We start from the raw sequence: 12,735 nt of genomic DNA, 5'->3' as shown, positions 1-12,735 counted from the left end.
GACACTTATACTCTCACCTGTGGCTCCAAGAAGCTGTCTGCCTGCAAACGTGGCCACACCTCAGTACACTACTTTGACAGGTGGGCTAGGCCAGGTGAGGGTAGTTGGTGGGGCCTCATGCCACGATGAAATAGGGACATGTCTGTCCTAGCATATGAAGCCACCTCCAGTAGACTGGGTGGGTGAGATCCAACTAGGAAGGAGGTTCTGTAACACTATGTGGAGAGTGAAGAGCATAACAAGGCATCAGTTAAGTCATAGTCACCCACTGAATCCAGGAAAGGCTGCAGTTGTGATGACTACTTGGCTTCCAAGGTCAAGAGAGTGGAACTGTCTTGGCGCAATGGCTTCTCCACTTTAAAAACCCTCCAGCACGCCTCTCCTGTCATTGTTGGATATGACAGCCAACCAACACACACCAAGGAAATAGTCCTAGCGTCACAGAGCAGTACAACACAAAAGCAGGCCCTTTGGCCCATCTAGTCTGTGCCGACCTGTTATCTACCTCATCCTATCAAGCTGCACCTGGCACATAGCCCTCCTGTCTATATACTTACCCAAATTTCGCTTAAATGTTAAAAACTAATCTGCATCCGCCATTTCTGCGGGCAGCTCAGCAACAAATGCCATAAAAACATAAAAAGATTTCAAAACACAACAAAGGAGACGAAAAGACTACAAACCAAGCATCTTCTGCAAGCTATTGTTGCTGGTTTAGCCCCAGACTGTTCAACGAAGCCATCTGTTCCCTAACCAGAGCTCTGCAGGGTTGGAGTCACTGCTAGTGCGATGAAAGCTGTTCCACACAGGCTGCAAGCATACGGGCACAGACCTCATACAGAAGCAAAAGCAGACTAGAATCCAACAGTTCATACAGAAGACGCTACCGTACATAGGCAGATGCAACATGCACACTTAGGGTAAGGCCAGTTTCCTTCAGTGCTGACTGCTCAATAATACTAACCCATCACAACGACTTGAATCGCTAAGCACAATACTGAGATACTCAGACAATGCAGAGAATGGTTTGTGTGAGCTTCGATGATCAAATTACACAGAAAAGATGCGACACTTCAATAAAATTTGTTTTTTTTTTTGGCACACCACCATGAAACCATCATCAAAAGAAAAGACCTGGTCTAGCGAGGAAGGAGCACAAAGCTCTTCACTGGACTCACCTTCTTCATCCAAGAGATTTGCTTTTCTCCTTCCCCCTCCCCTCCCCCTTCAATCGACTGAGCGCCGTTAATCTGACTTTTTGCCAGACTCAGTTTTGGTCATGTCTGCAGCCTACGGAAGTCGTAAATAACTCTTCCAGCACGGTGCAAAGTCTGGTGAAGGATGAGCATGAGAATCGTTTCCTGCCTTGCAGTTTGCTGGAGCCCCGTCTGATTGCTGCTTGCATCACACACATACACACACACATATACGCATGACCAGAATACCAATAAAGACCACATCAGCCTGTGATTGCCCACTGAGATTTCTCGGTTCCCTTTTTTTTAAATACGTCCTTCTTGCCTTCATTGTTTGAATGCGTTCACATGAAACAGCCCAGCCCGCGGGTCCCATTCAACCCTTGACTCAGGCATCTGGCAACTGAGGAGACAGGGAGCCTCTAAAGCTCACGTAGCTTTTAGTTTCTTCTCCCCAGAGGAGAATCTTACAAAGGCAGCTGGCCACAGTTTGGCTGAAATATATTTCATCTGTCTTACTATCAGTTCTGCTGATGTAATAAAACATTGGACAAAGATGCATCGCAGAACAGTCACTTGTTCAGATTAACAGAGACACAAAAAAAAAGCTGGAACTCGGCAAGTCAGGCAGCATTTATGGAAAGGAATAAAGAGGTGACGTTTTGGGCTGAGATGCTTTCCATTTGCCCTTTATACGGCATCAAATCGACACTGGTCCATTTACGTGAGTTCCAGACCAGATTGTTTCCCCAGTTTAGAGACGAGTGTTACCACCCCTCACACAAATTATTCCCTCATTTTGATTCCTTTTTCTCCTTTCTGCTGATCCATTTCACACATACTGAAAAAACAATGGATTTCCACAGCTGGAACAGAGACTCAATGGAAGATGGGAAACTCATAAGACATAGGAACAAATTAGGCCATTCAGCCCATCACACCTGCTCTGCTATTCCATTATGACTAATTTATTATCCCTCTCAACCTCATTCCTCTGCCTTCTCCCTATAACCTTTGACTCCCTTACTAATCATAAGACATAGGAGCAGAATTAGGCCATTCAACCCATCAAGTCCACTAAAGCCCATTCCATCATGCCGGATACTGGATCCCATTCAACCCCATACAACCTGCCCTCTCACCATATCCCTTGATGCCCTGACCAATTAGGAATCCATCAAATTCCGCTTTAAATATACGAACGGACTTGGCCTCAACCGCCGCCTGTGGCAGAGCATTCCACAGACTCACCATTCTTTAGCGAAAAAAAAAATTCCTCCTTACCTCCATTCTAAAAGGTTGCCCTTTAATTTTGAGGCTGCGCCCCCTGGTTCTGGATACCCCCACCAGAGGAAACATCTTTTCCACATCTACCTTATTTAGTCCTTTCAACACTCAATAGGCTTCAATGAGATCCCCATGCATTTTTCTAGATTCCAGTGAGTACAGGCCCAAAGCTGCCAAACGCTCCTTACACGTATAATCCTTTCATTCTGGGAATCATCGTCATGAACTTTCTCTGGACTCTCTCCAATAATAATACATCTGTTCTGAGCAAAGGGGCCCAAAACTGTTGACAACACTCCAAGTGCAGCCTGACTAGTATCTTATAAAGTTTTGGCATTATCTCCTTGTTTTTATATTCTAATCCCCTTGAAATAAATGCCAACATTGTATTTGCCTTCTTGACCACAGACTCAACCTGTGAATTAACCTTCTGAGCGTCTTGCATGAGGATTCCTAAGTCCCTTTGCATCTCTGATGTTTGAATTTTCTCCCCATTTAGATAATAGTCTGGACTTTTGTTCCTTTTACTAAAATGCATTATCATACATTTCCCAACACTGTATTCCAACTGCCACTGATTTGCCCATTCTTTCAATCTGTCTAAGTCCTGCTACAATCACATTGCTTCCTCTACCTACCCCTCCATCTATCTTTGTATCATCTGCAAATCTGACCGCAAAGCCATCAATCCCATCATCCAAATCATTGCCACATTGTACAAGGGCGAAAAGAAGTGGTCCCTGCGGAACACCACTGGTCTCCAGAGGCCACCAGAATAGATCCCCTTTATTCCCACTCTTTGCCTCCTACCGGTCAGTCAATCTTCTATCCATGCTAGTATCTTTCCACGTGTTCTTATCTTGTCAAAAGCCTTCTGAAAATCCAAGTAAACAACATCCACTGACTATCCTTTGTTTATCCTACCTGTTATTTCCTCAAGGAATTCCAACAGATTTGTCAAGCAATGTTTCCCCTTAAGTAAATCATGCTAACTTTGGCTTGAGATTTTTTTCATGTGCCTCCAAGTACCCTGAAACCTTAATAATAGTCACAAACACAGCCACCCCACCCCCTTTGCCTATCTGCCCGTCTTTTCGATGCAATGTGTATCCTTGGACGTTAAGCTCCCAACTATGATCTTCCCTCAGCCCCTGAGATGGAGTCACTGGCATTTTGACAGAACAGGAATGTTATATTCTGTCCAGGTTGTCTCAATCTTGGAAGCATGCAGAAGCTTTAGAGAGGGTGCAGGGGAGAATTAATAGGACGCTGCCTGGATTAGAGAGCATGTCTTATGAGGAGGAGATGCTTGACTTTTCTCTTTGGAGCAAAAGAGGATGAGAGATAAGATGGTAAGAGGTGTAGATTGAGTGGACAGCCAGCTCTTTAGTCCCAGGGCGGAAATGGTTAATACAAGACAGCATAATTTTAAGCTGATTGGAGGAAAGTGTGTCAGGGGGGAGAGGATATCAGAGGTGGTTTTTATTTAATACCATGAACCGTAGGTGTGTGGAATGCATTGCCAGGACCGGTGGCAGAGGCAGATGCACCAGAGACATTTAAGAGATCTTGGATAGGCACATGCATGACCGTAAAATGGAGGGCTATATGGAAGGAACACACATAAAACTTGCTGGTGAACACAGCAGGCCAGGCAGCATTTATTGGAAGGGGTACAGTCAACGTTTCGGGCTGAGACCCTTCATCAGGACTAACTGAAAGAAGAGCTAGTAAGAGATTTGAAAGTGGGAGCGGGAGGGGGAGATCCGAAATGACAAGAGAAGACAGGAGGGGGAGGGATGGAGCCAAGAGCTGGACAGGTGATTGGCAAAAGGGATATGAGAGGATCATGGGACAGGAGGCCTAGGGAGAAAGAAAAGGGGGAGGGGAGAAAACCCAGAGGATGGGCAAGGACTATATGGAAGGGCAGGGTTACATTGATCATGGAGCAGGATATAAGTCTGGCACAACATCTACGTTCTAACAGTAAGTGTGCATAATTGTGGGTCATTTATACTGCACATGATCTGAGATCTGAAGGTGGCCTATCACTGAACTACAATCAGCTTCTGTTGAAGGTGGCACGGTGGTGCAGCTGATCACAGTCACTGGCTTATAGGTTCAATCCTGACCTTGGGCGGGGCGCTGTCTGTACGGAGGTTGCCTGTTCTCCCGGTGACCATCCGCGTTTCCCCTGAATTCCCCGCCTCCTCCCACATCCCAAAGGCCGACAGATTGGTAGGTAGCTTCGGCCGCTTCAAATTCCCCCTGCTGTGTGGTCAGTGACAGAATCTGTCAAATCAAGTCAGGAAAAACTTGCCCGTTGCAGCATCACAGGCACGTAGATTTCCACAGATATAGAACATAAATTACTTAAAAATTATACAAAGGGGAAGTCGATGGGAATGCGCAGAGAATAAAATGGGATTAGCGTAAGATCAGTACAAATGCAAGCTTGATGGTCAGAGTGGAACTGATGGGCCAAAAGACCTATTTCTGTTTTGTATAACCCTACCTTAAAGGCAAGAGGACTGAATTCTTCTTTCTAGATGTTGATATGCAGATAATGTTCAAAATTCAAAGTAAATTTATTATCGAAGTACATATAATATATATAAAAAAATAGGCATCCATTAGTCTCGTGAGACCATGGATTTGCACCTTGGAAGGTTTCCAGGGCGCAGGCCTGGGCAAGGTTGTGTGGAAGATCAGCAGTTGCCCATGCTGCAAGTCTCCCCTCTCCATGCCACCGATGTTGTCCAAGAGAAGGGCATTAGGAACAATACAGCTTGGCACCAGTGTCATCGCAGAGCAATGTGTGGTTTAGTGCCTTGCTCAAGGACACAACACGTTGCCTCAGCCAAAGCGCGAACTAGCGACCTTCAGATCTCTAGACACATGCCTTAACCACTTGGCCACGTGCCAACACACACACACACACACACACACACACACACACACACACACACACACACACACACATATATATATGTATGTTACTATATACATTGGTTTTCTTGCGGGCATACTCAGTAAATCCAAGAACCATAAGAGAATCAATAAAAGACCGCACCTAACAGGGTGGACAAACCACCAATGTGCAAAAAACAAAAACAAACTGTGCAATACAAAAGAATAAAGAAATAATAATAAAAATTTTAATGAATATCGAGAACATGAGATTAAGAGTCCTTGAAAGTGAGTCCACAGGTTGTCGGAACTGTTCAGCGATGGGGCGAGTGAAGTTGAGTAAAGCATCATTGTCAGATAGGAACTGAAAGAGCTACTGCCTAAAGTTTCAGCTGAGGTTGAGATGGTGTGTGAATTGACCGCCACTCCCTAGCATGCTCCTGGCTAACGTCCAGTCCCCGGATAACAAGCTTTGTGAACTGAGAACCAGAATCTCCTATCAGCAGGAAACAAAGGAATGCAACGTTTTGTGCTTCGTGGAGACCTGGCTGATGGAGGAGATACCAGATCAGGCCATCGAGCCCTCTGGGTTCTCCCTGTTCCGGGCAGACAGGTCGAGAAACCTCTCTGAGAAGAGTGAAGGAGGAGGGGTATGCTTCATGGTCAACAATGCTTAGTGCGACCCCCAGAATATGGATGCCCTCAAATCCATTTGTTCCCCAGACCTAGAATACCTGATGCTGCTGTGCAGACCTTACTGGCTGCCTAGAGGGTTCACGGCTGTTATCATCACAACGGTGTACATTCCACCGCAGGCTGATGCTGACCTGGCTCTCAAGAAACTGTACGAGACCATCAACACGCTGGAGACTGCACACCCAGAGGCTGCCTTCATCGTCGCCGGTGACTTTAATGGAGCGTCAATAGTTTCTCTGAAGTTGCGTCAGCACATCCAGGTGAGCACTCGTGGAGATAACACACTTGATCACTGTTACACTCCCTTCCGCAACTCTTACAAAACTCTCCTTTGCCCAGCTTCTGGAAAATCAGATCACTCTTCGATCCTGCTTTTGCCAACATACAGACAGAAGCTGAAACAAGTGGCAGCCACTGTTAAAACCTTCCACTGTCGGTCCAACCGATCGGGCTCCATGCTACAGGACTGCTTTGATGACGTCAACTGGAATGTCTTCCATGACGAGGATGTCTCCAAGTTCACAGATGGAGTCACGTGCTTCATCTGGAAGTGCATCGACGATGTTGTCCCTCAGAAGTCGGTCAGGGTCTTCCCGAACCAGAAACCCTGGATCAACAGTTCCCTGTGAGCAGCACTTACCGCGCGACATTGAGCTCACATTGCTGGTGATCAACTAGAGCTCAAGAAAAACAACCATGATCTGCACAAAGCTATCAAGGCTGTGAAACAACAATACAGGGACAAGATTAAGTCAAGATTCACAACGAATAGCACACGTGACTTGTGGGGAGGGCTGCATACCATCGCAGAATTCAAAGCCAAACATTGTGGTGCCACCAACATCGCGGCCTCTCTCCCAGATGAGCTCAATCGCTTTTACGCTCGGTTCGATGTCGCTAACTCTGAGCCTCCGAGGAAAGCTGCCACTATAACCTGCAACTTGGTCATCTCTGAGGCTGAGGTACGCAGATGTTTCCAATGAGTAGACAGTCGCAAGGTTGTAAGAGTCAGCTCCCTCACCTCCACCTCTCTGACTCTCAATACAGGAGCCCCTCAGGGCTGCTTACTGAGTCCCCTCCTTTACTCCCTGTATACCCATGACTGCATTGCCACTCACAGCTAAAATCTGCCAATTAAATTTGTCGACGGCACTACATTGAATGGCCTTATCTCAAACAGCTCCTTCAATGTCGTAAAAACAAAGGAGCTGGTTGTGGATTACAGGAGAAATGGAGACAGGCTAACCCCTATTGACATCGATGGATCTGGGGTTGAGAGGGTAAATAGCTTCAAGTTCCTTAGCATCCACATCAGCTGTGTGGTGAAAAAGGCGCAACAGCACCTCTTTCACCTCAGACGGTTGAGCAAGTTTGATATGGGCCCCTGAATCCTAAGAACTTTCTACAGGGGCACAATTGAGCGCATCCTGACTGGCTGCATCACTGCCTGGTATGGGAACTGTACTCCCCTCAAACGCAGGACTCTGCAGAGAGTGGTGCGGACAGCCCAGCGCATCTGTAGTTGTGAACTTCCCACTATTCAGGACATTTACAAGGACAGGTGTGTAAAAAGGGCCCTTAGGATCATTGGGGACCCGAGTCACCCCAACCTCAAACTGTTCCAGCTGCTACCATCCGGGAAACGGTACCACAGCATAAAAGCCAGGACCAACAGGCTCCAGGACAGCTTCTTCCACCAGGCCATCAGATTGATGCTGATTTAAATATACTCTATATTACATTGACTGTTCCATTTATTATAAATTACTATGATTGCACATGGCACAGTTAGATGGAGACGTAACAAAGATTTTTGCTCCTCATGTATGTGAAGGATGTAAGAAATAAAGTCAATTCAATAAAGTTGAAAGTGTTGTTTGAGGCCCTGGGCATGCTTAGGATCCATGGCAGCAACAGTAATAATGAACAGGACAACAGAAACCAGAGTATTCATCAATAAATGCCAGGTCAAACACAAAACAGATCCACTGCAACTTGAGTAGACGAAACACCACTAAGATATTCAACAAAATAAAATCCTTCGCTACTCCTATAAAACAAGCTGTGCAATTTCACCAGAGAGAAAAAAAACAGTGCAGTAGAATCCCCTGGTGCTGTCCTCAGAAGATTGACATTTAAAATACATTCAATGTTGATTTGTTGTATGTGCAGCTATGGGATTTGAACCCTCCAACTCTGCATATATAAGGCACATTATATACGAATCAGGGGCAGAGGTGGGGCACTTAACCTCTTTGAGCCCGCTCCACCATTCAATAAGATCACGTCTCAAATCGACATTCCTGTCTCCACGTGATGATTACTCAGTCCACTGGTTGTTAAATGCCCACCTACCTCCGCCTTAAAAATCGTTGACAACTCTGTTTACACTGACTTTAAAGGAAGAGAATTCCAACCACTCACGGCCTTCTCAGGGAAAAAAAAATCACCTCATTTGACATAAATGGATGACCCTTTATTTTGAAATGGTGACCTGTAGGTTCTACAACAGGAAATATCCTCTCAATATCGACCTTTGGGATCTCTCAACATTTTAACCAAGCCTCCACTCGTACTCCTTTTAAAGTCCAATAGACAGACGCTCAGCCTGTCCAACCATTCATCACAAACTGACTTATTCCTAGCTTTAATCTAGGAAACATTTTCTTAGCTGCTTTGAATGCATAGTCTTCCCTAAGTAATTAACTGAAGAATATCTTCTGTACTTCTGTAGTAATAAAGCTTTCTGAAACCTTCTCTAATTACTTATCATACCTGCATACCAGCTCTTTGGGAATCATGCAATAGGATTGCCAAAACCCTCTGTAACTTGTTCTGCAATCTCTCACCACATAGATAATACAATTTAAAAATGTTTTTTGTTCTGTTAAAATGGATTTTTTTTCACTGTAGACAAATGTAAATATTTGTGCATTTACACAGGTTCTTTAAGGTAGGTGGGGATAAGCTCCCACTACCTACTAAATGCTCCCAATAGCATGTGTCTCAAGTAGCCTCTGACAGCCAAGTCCAGCTCCTGGCCTTCCTATGTGGCTTGGCTTCTAGCCCAGTGGAACCGTTTCTACTGCCAGGAGAAGGAGCAAAGGCAAGCTACTGGTGGCTTAAAACCAGTCACTTAGGGCAGATGGGGCTTGTCAGCTGTGGTTGGCAGCTCATTGAAGAGAAGGAAAATTCCAATCTCAAGACGCCCCTACCTTGTGGCTATACCCACTCATGGGTTAGGCTTTGGTAGTAAACCCTGAGGAACAATCCAAAGCTGGAGTCCCTAAGGCAGACATACATTGAGTCCAACACTGACTGGCAAATCCTGCGATGCCACAAACTGTATCGGCCTCCGTCGTTCCTTTGCGATCATCAGCTGCATGGAGAAGGGAAAGCCTGCTACATAAAGCAACAGCTTGCTCTCCATACCGTACTTCCCTGACTTGTGTATCAAGTAGACAGCTCGAATGCAACATCTACGGTCAACCTCGACCAATGGCGGGCCTCAATTCACACACAGATTGTGTATAATGGCACATGATACACTATTTGCCAGGTCATGACCCATTCATTTAACCTATTCATATACCCCTTCGTAGTTTCCCTAAGCCCTCTTCTAGCTTACATTCTTGCCTATCTTTGTGTTAGCAATCTATACTGTAAAAAATTTCAGTCCCTTCATCAAAGTCAATTGTACAAATTGTAAACATAAATTCCCGTGCACGTCACCCACTACCCACCAGAAAAAAGTATGTCTACTTTTACAGCAGTATGTCTACTGCTCCATGTTAGATGTTAGCCCACACCGATGTATCTCTTATAATACTAGCTTTTGTCTTCCACAATAACCTTTGATGAGGTATTTTAATTAAGCACTTTCTGTAAATCTAAAATCCTCTGGTTCCCCTTTATCTACAACATGGTACTTATTCAGAGAGAGCATAAAAATATAGTAATTGGTCAAACATGATGTCTCTTTCAACAAACCAAGTTGACTTGGCCCAATTACATTGAATTTTCTCAAGTGTCCTTTAATGACTAACCACTAACGATACCTGTCATGTACAGTTTCCTGCTCTCTGTGTTCTTCTGTTTTTTTAATAAACTAGCTACTCTTCATATTTTCCAATTTGATGAAACTTTACCCAATTTAAGGAATTTTGCAAAATTAAACCCAATGCTTCAACTGTCCCATTGGCCATTTCTTTAAAGACCCCAGGATGAAGTTCACCAGGAAACAGAGATCTCAGCTTGCAATATTACATCCCTGATGACTGTAACACTGCCCGTCTTCCAATTCCCAATTGTTAGCTGATATAACTTTCATTCTCTATAGTCAAAACTGAGATAAAATACCTGTTTATTTCAAGATTTTTTCTCCAATTCACTTTAAAATTAATTCCTCAGTTTCTGCAGAGCAAATAATCATAATTCTTACTTTTTAAAAAACTGCTTTGCATATTTTTAAAAATGTCATTGTCTATTTCTGTTTCCCTAACTAGCATTTTACACTAATGCTTCCGTCCCTTGTTAAGTTTTGAGTAATATTTTGTGTTCTGTCCAATCTTCTGACACGCCAGCTGTTTGTGCAAATATATTTTCTCCTTACCTTTGTCCTTACCGCGAACTGTTTTAGTTAACCACAGACAGTGGGTCCCTCCCCCTTGCATTTTGTTACCTACTTACTCTGTGTATTCTGAGAGATCCCCTTAGACGGCTGCCACTGCATCTCATTCTGATTCTGTAACTGAATTTGCTGGTTCAGTTTGGCTACCTCAGATGTTATCCCCTCATACTACATGCTTCACTACATCCTAAAATGAAAAACCATCTGCAGGTCTATCTTGACACCAGTACATCCACTGCCTAAACACCTCATCTCATCTCTAGACCCTTTGTGGTTTTATTTGTGTTCACACTTTAAAATGTGTATTTTAATTAGCTACTTCAAAGTTCACTATCAAAGTACACGATATACAACCCTGAGATTAATTTCCTTGCGGTCATTCACAGGAAAACGAATACAATAGAATCAATGAAAAACTACACACAATGACTGACGACGATCAATGTGCAAATACACAAAAATATCAAATAAAAATAGTATGCAAATAAATACATGGAGAAGATGAGCTGAGTCTTTGAAAGTGAGGCCATTGGTTGTGTTTAGTGATCAGTCCAGTGCTGAGGTGAGTGAAGTTATCCACTTGGTAAAACATAGGAACACAAGAAAATAGGAACCACTCAGCCCCTCAGCCCCTCAATCCTAGCCCACCATTCAATATGATCATGACAGAAGTATGCTTGCACTTTAATACCAGCATTACCTGGCATCATTTAGTTATACAGTAGCTCTCACAAACAATTTCATCTTCCACAAGAATAGGCCGCACCCATACAGAAAAGAATTAGTGTATATTTGTAAAGTGAGGTTGTCCTAAGCACAGCTAATTGTACATTTGCTTTATGCTGTGGTCAACTATTTGAGGTTGAAGAATCTACTTTGAAAAGCTCTCTGAACCCATAACGAGTTATGAAGGCAGACAATGTTGCTGAAATATTTTCCCTCGGTCTGTGGTCGGAGTCTGCGAATAGACCTCACACCATCAAAGTTCAGTGTAACATGTTTGAGCCAATTTTCAACTGGAAACCTCCAGAACCCTTTATATAGGCACCCGTTAGTCTCATGGGACCATGGATTTGCGCCTTGGAAGGTTTCCAGGGCACAGGCCTGGGCAAGGTTCTATGGAAGACCAGCAGTTGCCCATGCTGCAAGCCTCCCCTCTCCACGCCACCAATGTTGTCCAAGGGAAGGGCATTAGGACCCACACAGCTTGGCACCGGTGTCATCACAGAACAATGTGTGGTTAAGTGCCTTGCTCAAGGACACAACACGTTCGCTCAGCCAAGGCTCGAACTAGCAACCTTCAGATCACTAGATGACCGTCTTAACCACTTGGCCACTCGCCAACTCCAGAACCCAGTCATACAAGAAACAAGGGGGGGGACACTTTTAGTGGGGAGAGAGCAGAATAGCCAGGGATAGAAAAGACCACATCAGGATACACATCTTCACACAACAGTGGCGGCAGAAAATCTGAAACCCTCTCGCCTTTGGGAAAACTGGGGAGCCTAGAGCTCAATCATCACATTGATCCATTTCTGATGGATGAGTCATAGAAGAAGAATTAGGCCACTCAGCCCATCAAGTCTGATCCGCCATTCCATCATGGCTGATTTATTTATCCTTTCAACCCCATTCTCTGCCTTCTCCCCGTAACCTTGTCAGGGTGGCACTGTGGCACAATGCTTTACAGTACCAGTGACCTGGGTTCAATTCCCACCACTATCTGTCAGGAGTTTGTACGTTCTCCTCCTAACCACGTGGGCTTCCTCTGGGTCCTCCAGTTTCCTCCCACAGCCCAAAGACGTACCGGTTAGTAGGTTAATTGGTCATTGTAAAGTGTCCCATGATTAAGCTAGGGTTAAACCAGGGGTTGCTGGGCAACGTGGTTCAAAAGGCCAGAAGGACCTATTCTACGCTGTATTCCAATAAGTTAATACAAATCTTTGATACCCTTACTAATCAAGAACCTTCAATCTCTACTTTAAATATACCCAATGACTCCATCTTCATAGCTGT

The 12,735-nt window shown here is 44.4% G+C and overlaps 1 protein-coding gene across 4 annotated transcripts in view; it reads right to left on the bottom strand.

The window, feature by feature from the left end:
• LOC140203138 (septin-9-like) overlaps positions 1-12,735 on the bottom strand; it is a 455,930-nt gene that overhangs the window by 182,359 nt on the left and 260,836 nt on the right. The window contains exon 1 of one of the 4 annotated variants that reach the window (XM_072268992.1): positions 1,179-1,375. The exons of the other annotated variants lie outside the window; for them this stretch is intronic. The gene's annotated coding sequence lies outside the window, so the exon portion shown is untranslated. Of the gene's footprint in view, positions 1-1,178; positions 1,376-12,735 lie in introns of those variants that run through there. 4 annotated transcript variants of the gene reach the window in all.

This window comes from Mobula birostris, chromosome 9, assembly GCF_030028105.1.
Source record: "Mobula birostris isolate sMobBir1 chromosome 9, sMobBir1.hap1, whole genome shotgun sequence".
Taxonomy (NCBI): Eukaryota; Metazoa; Chordata; class Chondrichthyes; order Myliobatiformes; family Myliobatidae; genus Mobula; species Mobula birostris.
This window is presented reverse-complemented; position numbering and strand designations above follow the sequence as displayed.